This window comes from Oryctolagus cuniculus, chromosome 17, assembly GCF_051225735.1.
Source record: "Oryctolagus cuniculus isolate XC-2025 breed Fujian yellow rabbit chromosome 17, ASM5122573v1, whole genome shotgun sequence".
Lineage (NCBI taxonomy): Eukaryota > Metazoa > Chordata > Mammalia > Lagomorpha > Leporidae > Oryctolagus > Oryctolagus cuniculus.
In genome coordinates, this window is record NC_142883.1 from 66,966,139 (window position 1) to 66,979,490 (window position 13,352).

Consider the following 13,352-nt stretch of genomic DNA (forward strand, 5'->3'; position numbering starts at 1 on the left):
ATCTCGCCGAGCCCTGAAGCCAGGGAGCATTCCAGATGTCACTGAGGGACACGTACACTTGTCCGTCCTTACACACACGGCGCCCGCTGTTCCAGGTGCGCCCCAGTGGCTCCAGTGTCCGCCTCCACCTGCGTGGCCTTCTGGAAAACGCTGAGGCCTCGGGGTGGAGGGGACTTGGGGGACAGCACAGCGCCGGCCCAGGCCAGTCGGGATCACCGTCGGCACCCACGTCCCCGTGTGCGTTTCTGGAAACGTGGAGATTCCCGCCCCCAAGACTGCAGGGTTCTGCGGGCTCACCCGGACACCGGTGGTCAGGGGCCCGGCCCTCAGCTCCCGGGCAGCCCTAGAGAGCGGGTGCGGGCGGCACGGCGGGTCACGCGCTCTCAGACCCTCGTCCGGCAGGCGGGAGAAGCCCTGGGTCTCTGGTCCGGGGCGCAGAGTCCCCACTGCGGGTCCCGGCAGCGCCCCGTCTCTGCAGGCTCTGCCTCGGGGCACCTCAGCCCCGGCTGCCCGTGCCACGGCTGGTGAGGGATGTTTCGGCCGAGGCTCTTAGCGCTCCTGGGTTCGGGTGTTCGCTGGCGCCCCGCTACCTGGCAGGGAGCCCACAGAGACTCCTGCACCCGCAGTCCGCGGACACAGACACCCTGCGGCCTCCCCGTCGCAGGTTCTGATCTTTGTCATTTGTTAGGAGGAACACATGATATATTTAGTAGTATACAGTGTTTTCATAACTAAATGTTGAAATGTGTATTTAAAAATTAGACTATTAAATCTCTATCAGTAAGGACATATATTTTACATTGGGGCATTGATAAGTGTTTTTATAGTTTCTTCAGTAAATTTATTTTTATTCTATACAATTTAAACAGATAGGTGTGAATTTGTTCTAACTTTTATTTGATGAATATTCCCGTTTCTTAAGTAAATATTTTTTCTAGATGTTTGATAGTATTGCAGGAGACATGAATACTTCTTGGTATTTCTGTTTTCTCATGTTTTAAATCACTGAACTTTTGACAGATATATTGTAAGTTAGCAATTAAAACATAAATATTTGGGTAAACCTCTAAGGTGTATTTTTTTCTTTTTTGCTTTTCTTCTGATTTATTTGAAATGCAGTCAGAGCTAGAGAGAGGGAGAGAGCACGCTGGGTCACTTCCCAAAAGGCCGGCGCTGGGCCAGGCTGTGCCGAGCTCCATCCGGGTCACCCACGCAGGTGCAGGGCCCCTGCACTTGAGCCCTCACCGCTGCTGCCAAGGTGCGCATGCGCAGGGACCTGGGCCCCACTGGCGCTCCCGCCCCAGCACTGCAGGCCTGGGGAGTGACCAGGAAGGGAGCTGGGTCTGACTTCCGCCCCCAGCACTGTGTCTTCCGTGGCACAGCTGTGGACCCCAGTTCCCCCCCCCCCCCCGCTATCAGAAACGTGGCTCTGCTGAGGGGTGGGGGACAGGGAGCAGCCCACCGTGACCCCCTGGGCCTCTGGCTGTTCGCTTCAGTTAAAGGGGAAGAGACCCAGGAAGTGTTAGGAGTCAAGTGTACGGGAGGTGCAATCACGGACGGCTTTCTGGAGGAGGTGGCACTTGAGCCAGGTCCTGTAAGGGGACAGGCAGCCAGGTCGGGAGAATGAAGGCGGCTGTGAGAGGCCGACACGTCCAGCCCCAGGGGTGCTTCTTCCAGGTGACACCCCGGTAGCCACCGCCAAGAACATGCCTGGGGACAGCGCAGATCTGTTTGGGGATGGCGCGGCAGAGGACAGCGGTGCGGCCAACGGGCGCCTGTGGCACACGGTCATCATCAGGGAGCAGGAGCACCGCATCGACCTGCACATGATCTGGCTGTACATGAAGGTGGTCACCCACAGAGGTGAGGCCCCCCCGTTACCACGTGGTCAACCATGGAGGTTAGGCCACCCTGTTACCACGTGGTCACCCACGGAGGGGATATTCCCCCCGCCCGTACCACTGTTCACCCACAGAGGTGAGACCCTACCCTGGTACCCGTGGTCACCCATGGAGGTTTGGCCCCCGGTTACCACGTGGTCACCCACGGAGGGGAGATCCCCCCGTACCCACAGAGGTCAGACCCCCCCCCCGGGTACCTGTGGTCACCCACGGAGGTGAGACCCCCCCTCCCTGGGTACCCGTGATCACCCACGGAGGTGAGACCCCCCCCCGGGCACCCGTGGTCATCCTGGAGGTCGGACCCCCTGCTGGGCCCGGAAGACCCTCAGTGCGCCTGCGTGGTTCAGAGCCCAGCGACGGCCGCCCTCACAGGCTACCACAGCGAGGGCCTCAACGCAATCATCGTCTATGCCGCCAGCTTCCTCCAGGACAGCAGCTGCCCAGACTACCACTAAGTCCTGGAGAACCTCTTCCTGTGAGCGGGCGGGGAGGGGCCAGGAGGGCAGGGCGGGCAGGAGGTGGGGCGGGCGGGGGGCGGGGAGGGGCCAGGAGGGGCAGGGCGGGCGGGAGGCGGGTCGGGGAGGGGCCAGGAGGGGCAGGGCGGGGCGGGCGGGGCAGGCAGGGTGGGCGGGAGGCGGGGCGGGCGGGGCCGGGGTGGGGCCAGGCGGGGGCAGGCGGGCGGGGACTGTCGCTCGCCCAGGCTCCCCCTGCTGGCCCACTCTGGGCTTTCCCTGGGCGCCCGGGCTCTGCAGCCGCCACCACCACACACGTCCATCACCAACACCATCAACACCATCATCATCATCACCACCAATACCGTGAACACCATCACCGTCACCATAGCCATCGCCAGACCCGTCCTGCGGGGGCCCGAGGGGCTGCAACACGGCCCCCGCCCCTCCCCAGAGCCCCCCCGCCCCTCCCCAGAGCCCCCGCCCCTCCTCCGAGCCCCGCGCCTCGCCCGAGCGGGGACCCCCGGATCCCCGAGGCCCGCGGGGGAGGCCCGGGCCGGGCCGGGCGCGGCCGCCCTGACCCCGACCCGCTGCCCCGCGCAGCTGCGTCGTCGGCAGCCTGGAGTCCTGGTGGCCGAGGACTGCGGGATCATGTACCTGAAGGGCGCCAGCCCAGCGCAGGATGCCGGCCTCGGCGGCTCAGGAAGCTGCCAGAGGACAGACAGGAGGCGCGGGCGCGGGCGGCTCTGCGCTCGGCCCGCCCGGCCCCTCAGCTGCCCTTGGCTAGTGGACGCGGCCCCCACGCCGCCCCTGCCGCCCTAAAATCTGTTTCTGGCCACCGCCTACCAAATCTGCTTTCTGTTCATCTCTGCCTCCTCCATTTCTAGCAGGTGGAGAAATGGGAGCTGGAAAACCTTCCGGGTCTGTTCTCTCCTGAGTTTTTTCTTTGGCTGTCCCAGCTGTTAGCATGGAGCCTTGCTCACCAACAGAAAACTCCCTTTTATGAAAATGCTAGCATGTAACTAAGTGCTTTATGCATTTTAGGATTTTCTGTCAGTTTTATAATTTTTTTGAAGAACGAATGATCTGTTTAATCATGGGAAACTATTTTTTCATAACTAAACTTTGAAATATGTATTTTGAGAACTTATATTTATACTTAATATATATTATATATTATATTGGCATTGATTAGCATTTTAAGTTTCTTTAGTAAAAGTATTTTTATTCTACCAAATCTGCTTTCTGTTCACCTCTGCCTCCTCAATTTTTATAAATGTATAAATTTTTAAGGAAAAAACCTGTATTATACTTTATTTATTCTTCTTAGTAATTACATTGATAGCATTATTATGCAAATTAGGAGTGCTTGTGGCTTCAAGATGAGTATTTTTCCTAAAAGAAGTACAGAAAATAATTTAGGGAAGGGGCAAGGGGACATTTTATTTTGGCTAATATACTGCATAGAACTGTTACACAGCTGTTTAACTGAAACGTTGCTTTGCAATCTCCATTATTTTAGTGTGTTTTTAAAATTTTTTCCAGGAGATTGTAATAAAAATGGAAGAAGAACCAAGTTCTGCTTTGGACTCTGAAGAGACTTTTAATTCTTGTAGGTAGGTAGTAAATACAGAGATATATAATATTACAGGATAATGTATAAGATCCAATTTCTTAGAGGATTCTAATCTTAGAATAGCAAAGAATTAGGACTTGTGCTTTTAAAATGTGATAATATTTAAATATTACTGTGGTATGTGATTATCTGCAGAAATAATGAGTATCAGAAAATGTAATAACCCAAATTCTTGTAAATGAGCTTATATCAGATATCTGTTGCCCTCCTATCCTACAGTACACTAATCAGAACAAATGTACATGTAGAATTAACCTTTATTATAATTTGTTTTTTGTTTTTCCCATATATCTTTTACAGTACTAAAGACTTCTTTCAGAGTACCTACGAAAGGTTAAAATGCAAATGTGATTGAATTAAGAGCTGTTTGTTAATGCCCTTTTAGGGCTCTTCAGCCAATAGGGCTGTTACAGCTCAAACAGGAAAGGATTCAATTGGCAGGCCAACACTGCTGTCAAATAGTTTTATAGTATTTAAAGTGTGAAATTAATATTTTTCTACCCAGTAGGCAGTAGCTCTTGTAATGTAATAACCTTAATTGTGAATTTGGCAATTGAGTTAAATGTAGAATTCATAGAAGCACAGTGCTGGTGTATATTTTCTTATTAATATTGATAGACAAAACCTAGAAAAATGTAACAGTGTCACATTAAAATAGCCACAGAATTATTAGTAAAATTTGCTTCAGAAGATGAAAATTATTTTTCTGTTGCCATTATAGCTCTTTTAAACTAGCTAGTAACAGGTTATTAAGAAATACATAAATTTTCCAGTGTTCAGAAGTCCTTTTGTGTAACAACTATTTAGACTGCCTCAGAAATCCTAACCTTTCTTCATAATCAGACAGCTCAGGCCTTAAGCCTACCACTGACATACTAGAGCTTATGTCCAGGGTAACGAGCTAGTTTCTCATCTGTAAAAAGGGCATTATATTGTCTGATCTGCTTCCTTCCCACAACTCTTAAATACTGGGGTAAAACATGTAAAACAAAGCCTCTTGAAAATCTAAATGCAGGGCCTGTTCCGCGGCTCACTAGGCTAATCCTCCACCTGTGGCGCTGGCACCCCAGGTTCTAGTCCCTGTTGGGGCGCCGATTCTGTCCCAGTTACTCCTCTTCCAGTCCAGCTTTCTTCTGTGGCCCAGGAAGGCAGTGGAGGATGGCCCAAGTGCTTGGGCTCTGCACCCACATGGGAGCCCACGAGGGGGCACCTGGCTCCTGGCTTTGGACTGGCGCAGTGCGCTGGCCTTAGCGGCCATTTGGGGGGTGAACCAATGGAAGGAAGACCCTAACTCTGCCTGTCAAAAAAAAAAAAAAAGAAGTGATATCTGGAATTATAACAAATAAATTATGGAACTTAAATCCATGGACACTAACTACAGCTTCATATGTCTAATAGTCACAGATTTATTTTTATGGCCCATGAGGTTTTACAATGATTTGTATTTCTTAGTGGTTTTCTTCGTTGATTCAGAGAGGTAGAAAACAAATGGATTTAACTCCTGAGACACTTGTATGGGGTTGTATGATGCCTGAATGGTTTTAGGCCACATCTTGTTTTGGAAGTGTTGGCTTAAATTTAAGTATTTGGCTTCCAACTCATTTGCAGTGATGTGTTATGAGAATATATTATTAGTTTTATGCAGTACATCTTACAGGTTTTATAGACCAATGTTATATGTTTTTTGTCAAGTTACATGTGAGAGAAAACTGTCAGATGTGAAAGAAGAGAGAGTTTCCTGTGTGTGCTGCAGTGGATGTTTAACTTAGGGAATGGAGCACACATGGCCACATGGTGGAAGGACTATTGTTTCTCCATCCTCCCCCCCCTTTCTCAAGGGCAACTGACCTCCTTGCCAAAAGAGGCGAGCCCTTGCCAGCACGTATGACTACAGACTGTTACATTAATCTGTCTAGCTGCAGTACCAGCTGCTTGCATGTTTTTACTTATCTTATTAGATGGTATAACAGTGACCTATGAAATTAATTGAAGGTGAACATTGTTAACTTTCCTTTTATTACCCTATGTTTCCCAAAATCTTTTTGATTAGATTATAACTTTCTACAAAATTTCCTAGGAAGTCTGTTTGGTTTTTGATTCATGTAATTTTTTTTAAGGTTTTTAAAGTATAATGTCATACTGCACAGTATAGAAAATAATTTAATTTTTGTCTCATTGATAGATTTTAATCTGTTTATATAGTTGAAAAGCCATAGTAAACTTACCTTATTAGACAATTAAGTTAGATTGAACTCAGACCAATTATTTGGTATTCTCTGAGAAACTCAAAATACTCCTTTATCTTGGCATTGCAGAAATGGCATAGCATAGAATGCAAATTATTGTATCTTGCTTTACAATAAATTTTAAATCATATTTACCTCTTCTCTAGATTCATATATATGGTAGTTGATCACCAAGTTTACTCTATTTTTTAATTTAATTTAACTTGGCATCATTGATGAGTATATTTTCCCAAGCTGTGCTGTTAGGAAAAAATGTATTATCCTCCGATTTTTTGACAAAGGGATAATTTTGAAGTAATAATCTTTAAATGTGATGTTGACTTTAAGAGACACACAAAATAATAAAAACTAATGATAATCAATTATAAGTCTTAGCCAGTGTTCTATTATAATAATTTAGCTAGGGACCCTGATGCTGAATCTAAGAAAATAAAAAAGTTTCTGAATGCAAGAAAATCACAAAATACTTCTTTGTGTCTTTAGATAATAAATCCTACAATTGATATAGTAGGGTGACTGGAGACTTAATTCTTAAGACATGATGTTTGTGAGTCCTGTTTTTTTTTTTTTTTAATGTATTCATACTTTCTGACAGGTGTTTTACTCTGAAGAAATACTAATTTCATATTCCAAAAGAACTTTAATTGAAGAATAAAAGGAATGTTTCTATATATATATTTTATATATATAATATATATTTTTTAAGGAAAGACAGTAAAAGGCACTTGGCTTCAAATAGTGGTGGTCTAATTTCTTATATTGAAGAGAGCTTCCAAAATCGCTTCCCTTTCTCAACATGTTACGTTCTCTATATCACTGAATCAGAGACTACCTTGGTAAAATGTTTTTTATTATTATTCTATTAAACTATTTTTGATTAGCATGCAATACTGTCGCTCCCCCATTTGCAGAGGAACGACACTGGACCCTGCGCTGTTCTTTTGTCTGCTCGGCCCTTCCCGGGTTTGCTGCCGGTCCCCCACTCGCGGAGGAACGACGCCATCCCGGGTTAGCTGCTGGCCCCTCCACCTCCGTGGAGGGGCGGGCCCCCCTGCCACTTTCCCCACATCCGTGGGGGAGCGGCACACCGCCGGCCGGCTCTCTCGGGGGCTGCTCAGATGTTCCTCAGGTGTTCCCTCAGATGTTCCTGGTGCATGTTGTCTCTCTCCTCCTTTATAGTCCTCTTCCACCAATCCCAACTCTGCTACCCACACGCCGAGCACGCTGCTCTCCTCCTCCAATCAGGAGCAGGATCAGCTCCTGCAGCTTATCAGTCAAACCGATGAGGCAGCTGCGTAGTTGTTTGCTCCTCCCCAGAGCCATATTGTGGGAGAGCAGATGCATAGAATTAGTCCTAGTTCCAGTAATTTAGTCTAGTCTCAGTTGCTCCCCACACAATACTTTTATGGTACAATATTTCACTACATATACAAATCATACCTGAAACCAGGAAAATAGCTTTTCTACGTCCTTAGCTTATCTGTGTTCTGGTAGCTACTAGTTTCTGTCTCCCGGTTCTTTGTGCAGTGTATAACACATTACTGTGAGCTGCAGTGGAACAGGAGCACTGTGCTGTGAACACTGGCACCAGTGCCTTCTGTCTGTGTGTGGTGCCTGTTACCCAGTCTCCTTCCATTCTCTCTCGCCACACCCTTCCCAACCTCATTGTGGTTTTGATTTACATGTCCCTGAAGGCTAGTGATATTGAACATTTCTTCATGCTTTTGTTTTCTTTTGTGTTTCTTCTCCAGAGAAATATCTATTCAGATTCTTTGCCTGTTTGTTAACTGGATTGTTCCGTTTTTGTGGTGTTTGGGGTTCTGTATATGTTCTGAGTCATAGTCCTTTGTTAGATGCACAGCTTGTAACTGTTTTCTGTCAGCTGTGATTTGTTCCTTTTGCTGTACAGAAGCTTCTTAGTTTGCGATGATCACATTTGTCTGTTTCTCCTTTCCTCTCTGTGCTCTTGGGGTCTTTTTAAAAAAAATTAACGTTTGCCAATATTTTCCCCCAGGGGTTTCATAATTTCAGGTCTTACATTTATGTCTCTTCCATTATGAGTTGATTTTAGATTATGGTGAGAGGCATGGGATGAAATTTTGGATTCTGGGTATGGATATTTTTATTTTAAAGATTTATTTATTTTTACTTGAAATGCAGAGTTATAGAGAGGCAGAGGCAGAGGGAGAGAGAGGTCTTTCATCTGCTGGTTCACTCCCCAGATGGCCACAATGGCCAGAGCTGCACCGATCCAAAGCCAGGAGCCAGGAGCTTCTTCCAGGTCTCCCACATGGGTGTAGGGGCCCAAGAACTTGGGCCATCTTCTACTGCTTTTTCAGGCCACAGGAGAGAGCTGGATCAGAAGTACAGCAGCCAGGACTGGAACCAGTGCCCATATGGGATGCCAGCATTGCAGGTGGTGGCACTGCTAAGCCACAGTGCTGGCCCCGTGGGTATGGATATTTAGGTTTAGGTTTCCCAGCACCATTTATGTAAGAGACTGTCCTTTCTCTGGTATGAGTTTTAGCAGATTTATCAAAGAGCAATTGGCTGTGGTATGTAGATTAATTTTTGAGATCTCTATTTTGTTCCAATAGTCTGTATGTCTGTTTTTATGCTGATACCATACTCTTTTGATTACAGTAACTCTATAATATGTCTTGAAATCTGATGTTGTGATGCCTCCAACTTTGTTGTTCAAGATATCTTTATCTATGTGAGTTGTTTTAAAGTCCTTCTATATGAATTTTAGGATTGGTTTTTTCTAGTTCTGTGAATAATGTCTTTATTATTTTGGTTGTAATTACATTGAAGCTGTGAATTGCTTCAGGTATCATGGACTTCTACTAGTATTAATTTTTCTAATCTGCGTACAGAGAAGAACTTTGTGTTTTCTTTTGTCTTCTTCACATTCTTTCATCAGTGCTTTGCAATTTTTATTGTAAATGTCTTTCACGTCCTTGGTTAAATTTTATTCTGGGTGATGGGAGGGCAGATCTTGGCCTCACAGTTAAACTGTTAAGACTCTCGTGTCCCATTTGGAGTGCCTGGGTTCAATACTGGATTTCACTACTTACTCCAGCTTCCTGCTAATCCAGACCCTCAGAGGCAATGGTAATGACTCAAGTAATTTGCCTTCCATTTCTGGGACCTGGGTTGAGTCCTTGGATTTTAGGCCTGACCTAACCCTTTCTGTTGTGGCATTTAGAGATTGAACCAGTAAATGGGAGCTGCCTGTCTCTGTCTGTGTGTCTCTCTCTAATAAATTTTTAAAAATTAAAGCTTATTTCAAGATATTTCATTTTTCTATAAATATTGTGAACAGGATTGCTCTTAATTTCTTTCTTAGTGAGCCCATTATTGATGATAAAAATACTGCTTATTTTTAGGTCTCAATTTTGTTTCCGGCAGTTTTACTGAATTAATTTATCAGTTCTGATAGTCTCTTGGTGGAGTCTACATTACTCTGTATAAAGAGTTACATCATCTGCAAATAGGGATACTTCAACTTCTTCCTTTCTTTCTTTCTTTCTTTTTTTTTTTTTGGACAGGCAGTTAGACAGTGAGAGAGACAGAGAGAAAGGTCTTCCTTCCGTTGTTTCACCCCCAAAATGGCCACCATGGCTGGCGCGCTGTGCCAATCCAAAGCCAGGAGCCAGGTGCTTCCTCCTGGTCTCCCATGTGGGTGCAGGGCCCAAGTACTTGGGCCATCCTCCACTGCCTTTTCCGGGCCACAGCAAAGAGCTGGACTGGAAGAGGAGCAACCGGGACAGAATCCGGTGCCCTGACCGGGTCTAGAACCCGGGGTGCCGGCGCCGCAGGTGGAAGATCTTAGAAAAAAAGATCAGAGCCAAAACAAATAAAAATAAATTTTTCTTTTCTTTTCTTTTTTTTTTTTTTGATTTGAAAGGCTGGTGTTGTGGCATAGCTGGTAAAATGACTACCTGCAATTGACTACCTGCAATGTCAGCATCCTGTATAGGCACCAGTTCAAGTTCTGGCTGCCCCGCTTCCAATCTAGCTCCCTGCTAATGCACCTGGGAGAGCATTGGAAGAAGTCTAAAGTGCTTGGACCCCAGAATCCATGTGGAAGACCCAGAAGAAGATCCTGGATCCTGACTTCGGTCTGGCCCAACCCTAGTCCTTTATGTTCAGTTAGGGAGTGAACCAACAGATGAAAAATATCTCTTTCTGTCTCTTCCTCCTCTGTGTATAACCCTGCTGTTCAAATAAATAAAGCAAATTAAAAAAAAAAAAAACAATTAAAAAGTGATTGATTTATTTGAAAGGCAGAGTGACAGAAGGAGGGAAGCGGGGGAGGGAGAGAGAGAGAGCTTTCACCTGCTGGTTTCACAAATGGCCACAAACATCCAGGTCTGGGTCAGGCCGAAGCTAGGAGCCAAGAACTCCATCCTGGTTTTACACATGGGTGGCAGAGGCTCAAGTACTTGAGTCAACATCTGCTTCTTCCAAGGTGCATTACGTGGAGCTAGATTAAATGTGGAATAACTGGGGCTAGTGCTGTAGCATAGTAGGCTAAGCCTCTGCCTGTGGCACTGGCATCTCATATGGTTGCTGGTTTGTATCCAGGCTGCTCCTCTTCCAATCCAGCTTTCTGCTATGGCCTGAGAAAGCAGTAGAAGATGGCCTAAGTGCTTGGGCCCATGTATGTGTGTGGGAGACCCAGAAGAAACTCCTGGCTCCTGGCTTCAGAACAGCCTAGCACTGGCCATTGTGGCCATTTGGGGAGTGAACCAGCAGATGAAAGAACTTACTCTCCATCTCCCCCCTCTCTGTAACTCTACCTCACAAATAAATAAATAAATCTTTAACAAAAAAAGTGGAATAGCTGAGACTGGAACTTGCAGTCCAATATGTGGTGCAGACTTCTCAAGCTGTAGCTTAGCCAACTGGATCACAATACCAACCCCAGATCTTTATCAGTTCTTCCATTGTACTAACATTTGGTTTGGTTTATTCTTGTTTTTCTAGGTCCTTGATATACATTGTTAGGTTGTATGTTTTATAACTTCTTTTTTTTCTTTTTTTCTTGCTCTTCCTTTTTTTTTTTTTTGATTGAAAGGCCGAATGACAGAAAAAGAGGGACAGAGAGAAAAAGAGATGTTCCATCTGCTGGTTCATTCCCCAAATGAATGCAACTGCCTGGGCTTGGCCAGGCTGAAGCCAGGAGTCTGGGACTCCATGTGAGTCTCCCACATGAGTTGCAGGGACCCAAATACTTGGGCCGTCTCCTGCTGCTTTCATAGGCGCATTAGCAGGGAGCCGGATCATAAGCAGAACAGGCAGGATTCAAACAGGTGCTCAGATATGGAACATCCATGTCATGAGTGGCAGCTTAACCCCGTGTGACACAACACCAGGCACTGATCATTTTTTTAATGTAGGGACTTACTATTTTATATTCATCCTTAGGAATCCCCAGAATTTGCATATTTCTCTTAACATTGGCCTGCACAATTCAGAGGCTATCTCCATTTTATATCCTTTTTTTTGGAGGGGAGGGGGGTCTGGTTTATTCCAAAAGATGTCTTGAATTTCAGATAATGTTTTTTTCTTAGCTTGGTCTAGTCTGTTATTGAGGCTTTCAGCTGTACTTTTTATTCAACACTGAATTTCTCCATTTTCAAGATTTCTGTTTGACTCTTTTTCAAGATCTCTGTATCTTTGCTGAATTTCTCATTAAAGCCATGAATTGTTTTCTGGCTGTTGTTCATCTCAGAGTGTGTTTTCTCTTGTATCTCTTTGAGCATCCTAGTAATCATTACTTTGAATATCAGGTATTTTTAAGTCTCTTTTCCTTGGAATTTGTTACTCAAGCATTACTTTGTTCCTTTGGAGGTGTTATACTGCCTTGCCTTTTCATACTTCAGTGTTCCTACATGGATATTTGTCATCTGACAGAATAGCTGTTTCTTTCACAAGATTGATTTGTTTATTTGAGGCAAAGTTACAGAGAAAGGGGAAGAGACAGAAAGAAAGATCTTCCATCCAGTGGTCACTCCCCTAAATGGCCACAGTGACTAGAGATGGGCTGATCCAGAGCCAGGAACCAGGAGCTTCTTCCAGGTCTCCCCATGCAGGAGCAGGGGCCCAAGTACTTGGGCCATCTTCTGCTGCTTTTCCAGGCCATACCAGAGAGCTGGATCGGAAGAGGAGCAGCTAGGACACAAACCAGCACCCATCTGGGATGCCGGCACTGCAGGTGGAGGCTTAGCCTACTAAGCCACAGCACTGGACCCTTCTTTCACTTTTAATCAGTTGATTTTGTGTAAAAGACTTTTTCCTAAAAATGTGTATTTGGGTATCTGGTAAGAATTTTGGCTTTATTTTAATTTGGATGCTGTGAAGTCTCCCAATGTCTTTCATAGCAAAGGATGACAGTGGCATTTGGGACATGGGGTTCTCTCCTCAGTCCTCGAGGAATGCATGGTTCTTGGTAGCAGCTCATATGGCAGAGTCCAGGGCCACAAGGGTGCCATCCCTCAGTCCACTGTGCCTGAGATGCAGGAATGCTGCCCTGAGGTCTGACGTGGTTGCTCAGGTGCTCACGTTGGCAGGGATGTGTTTGCTGTCACAGAGGCACTAAGTCCAGCAAGGATTCAGGAGTTCCTGGAGTGCCAGCCCCATGCTTCCATACAATGCCTGAATACCCATCTGCCTTTTTTTTTTTTTACCCCAGTTACTCTCTCTGTGTTGTACTGCCTGGAGTTGAGGGTTGAGGGAGGATTGGAATGAGCAGTCTTGTGGCTACAATGCTAGATCAAACCTAAGTCCTTCAGCCTGCAAAAAAAAAAAAAAAAAAAAAAAAAGGTCTGCAGACTCAGGTATGGTCAAGTGCAAATTTGTCATGACCTGCCAACTGCTGACATGGACTTGCTACCTGAGACCACTGCAACCAACCACATGTGATGTCAGCCTGGATATAAGTCTAATTCACTGGGGCTGTGGTCTCCACCTGTGACAAGGGCTGGTCCTCTGTCTACAAGCACTGACCGTGGGACTATTAATACCTGCCAAGCGATGGTTTTACCAGATCTGTGATGCAGTTCTGTGCTCACTTTATTGCCCTACTCCCTCATGGCTGGACCTTGTTCCC

At 46.0% G+C, this 13,352-nt stretch overlaps 1 long non-coding RNA gene and 1 other non-coding gene across 2 annotated transcripts in view; one reads left to right on the forward strand and one right to left on the reverse strand.

Annotated features, from left to right (window-relative positions):
• LOC100347036 (uncharacterized) overlaps positions 1-13,352 on the reverse strand; it is an 876,288-nt gene that overhangs the window by 737,981 nt on the left and 124,955 nt on the right. The gene's annotated exons all lie outside the window — the stretch shown is intronic.
• The window catches only part of LOC149121337 (uncharacterized), a 33,489-nt gene continuing 23,857 nt past the window's right edge, over positions 3,721-13,352 (forward strand). The window contains exon 1 of the long non-coding RNA XR_016223727.1: positions 3,721-3,969. This is a non-coding gene — a long non-coding RNA (uncharacterized LOC149121337). The remainder of the gene's footprint in view (positions 3,970-13,352) is intronic.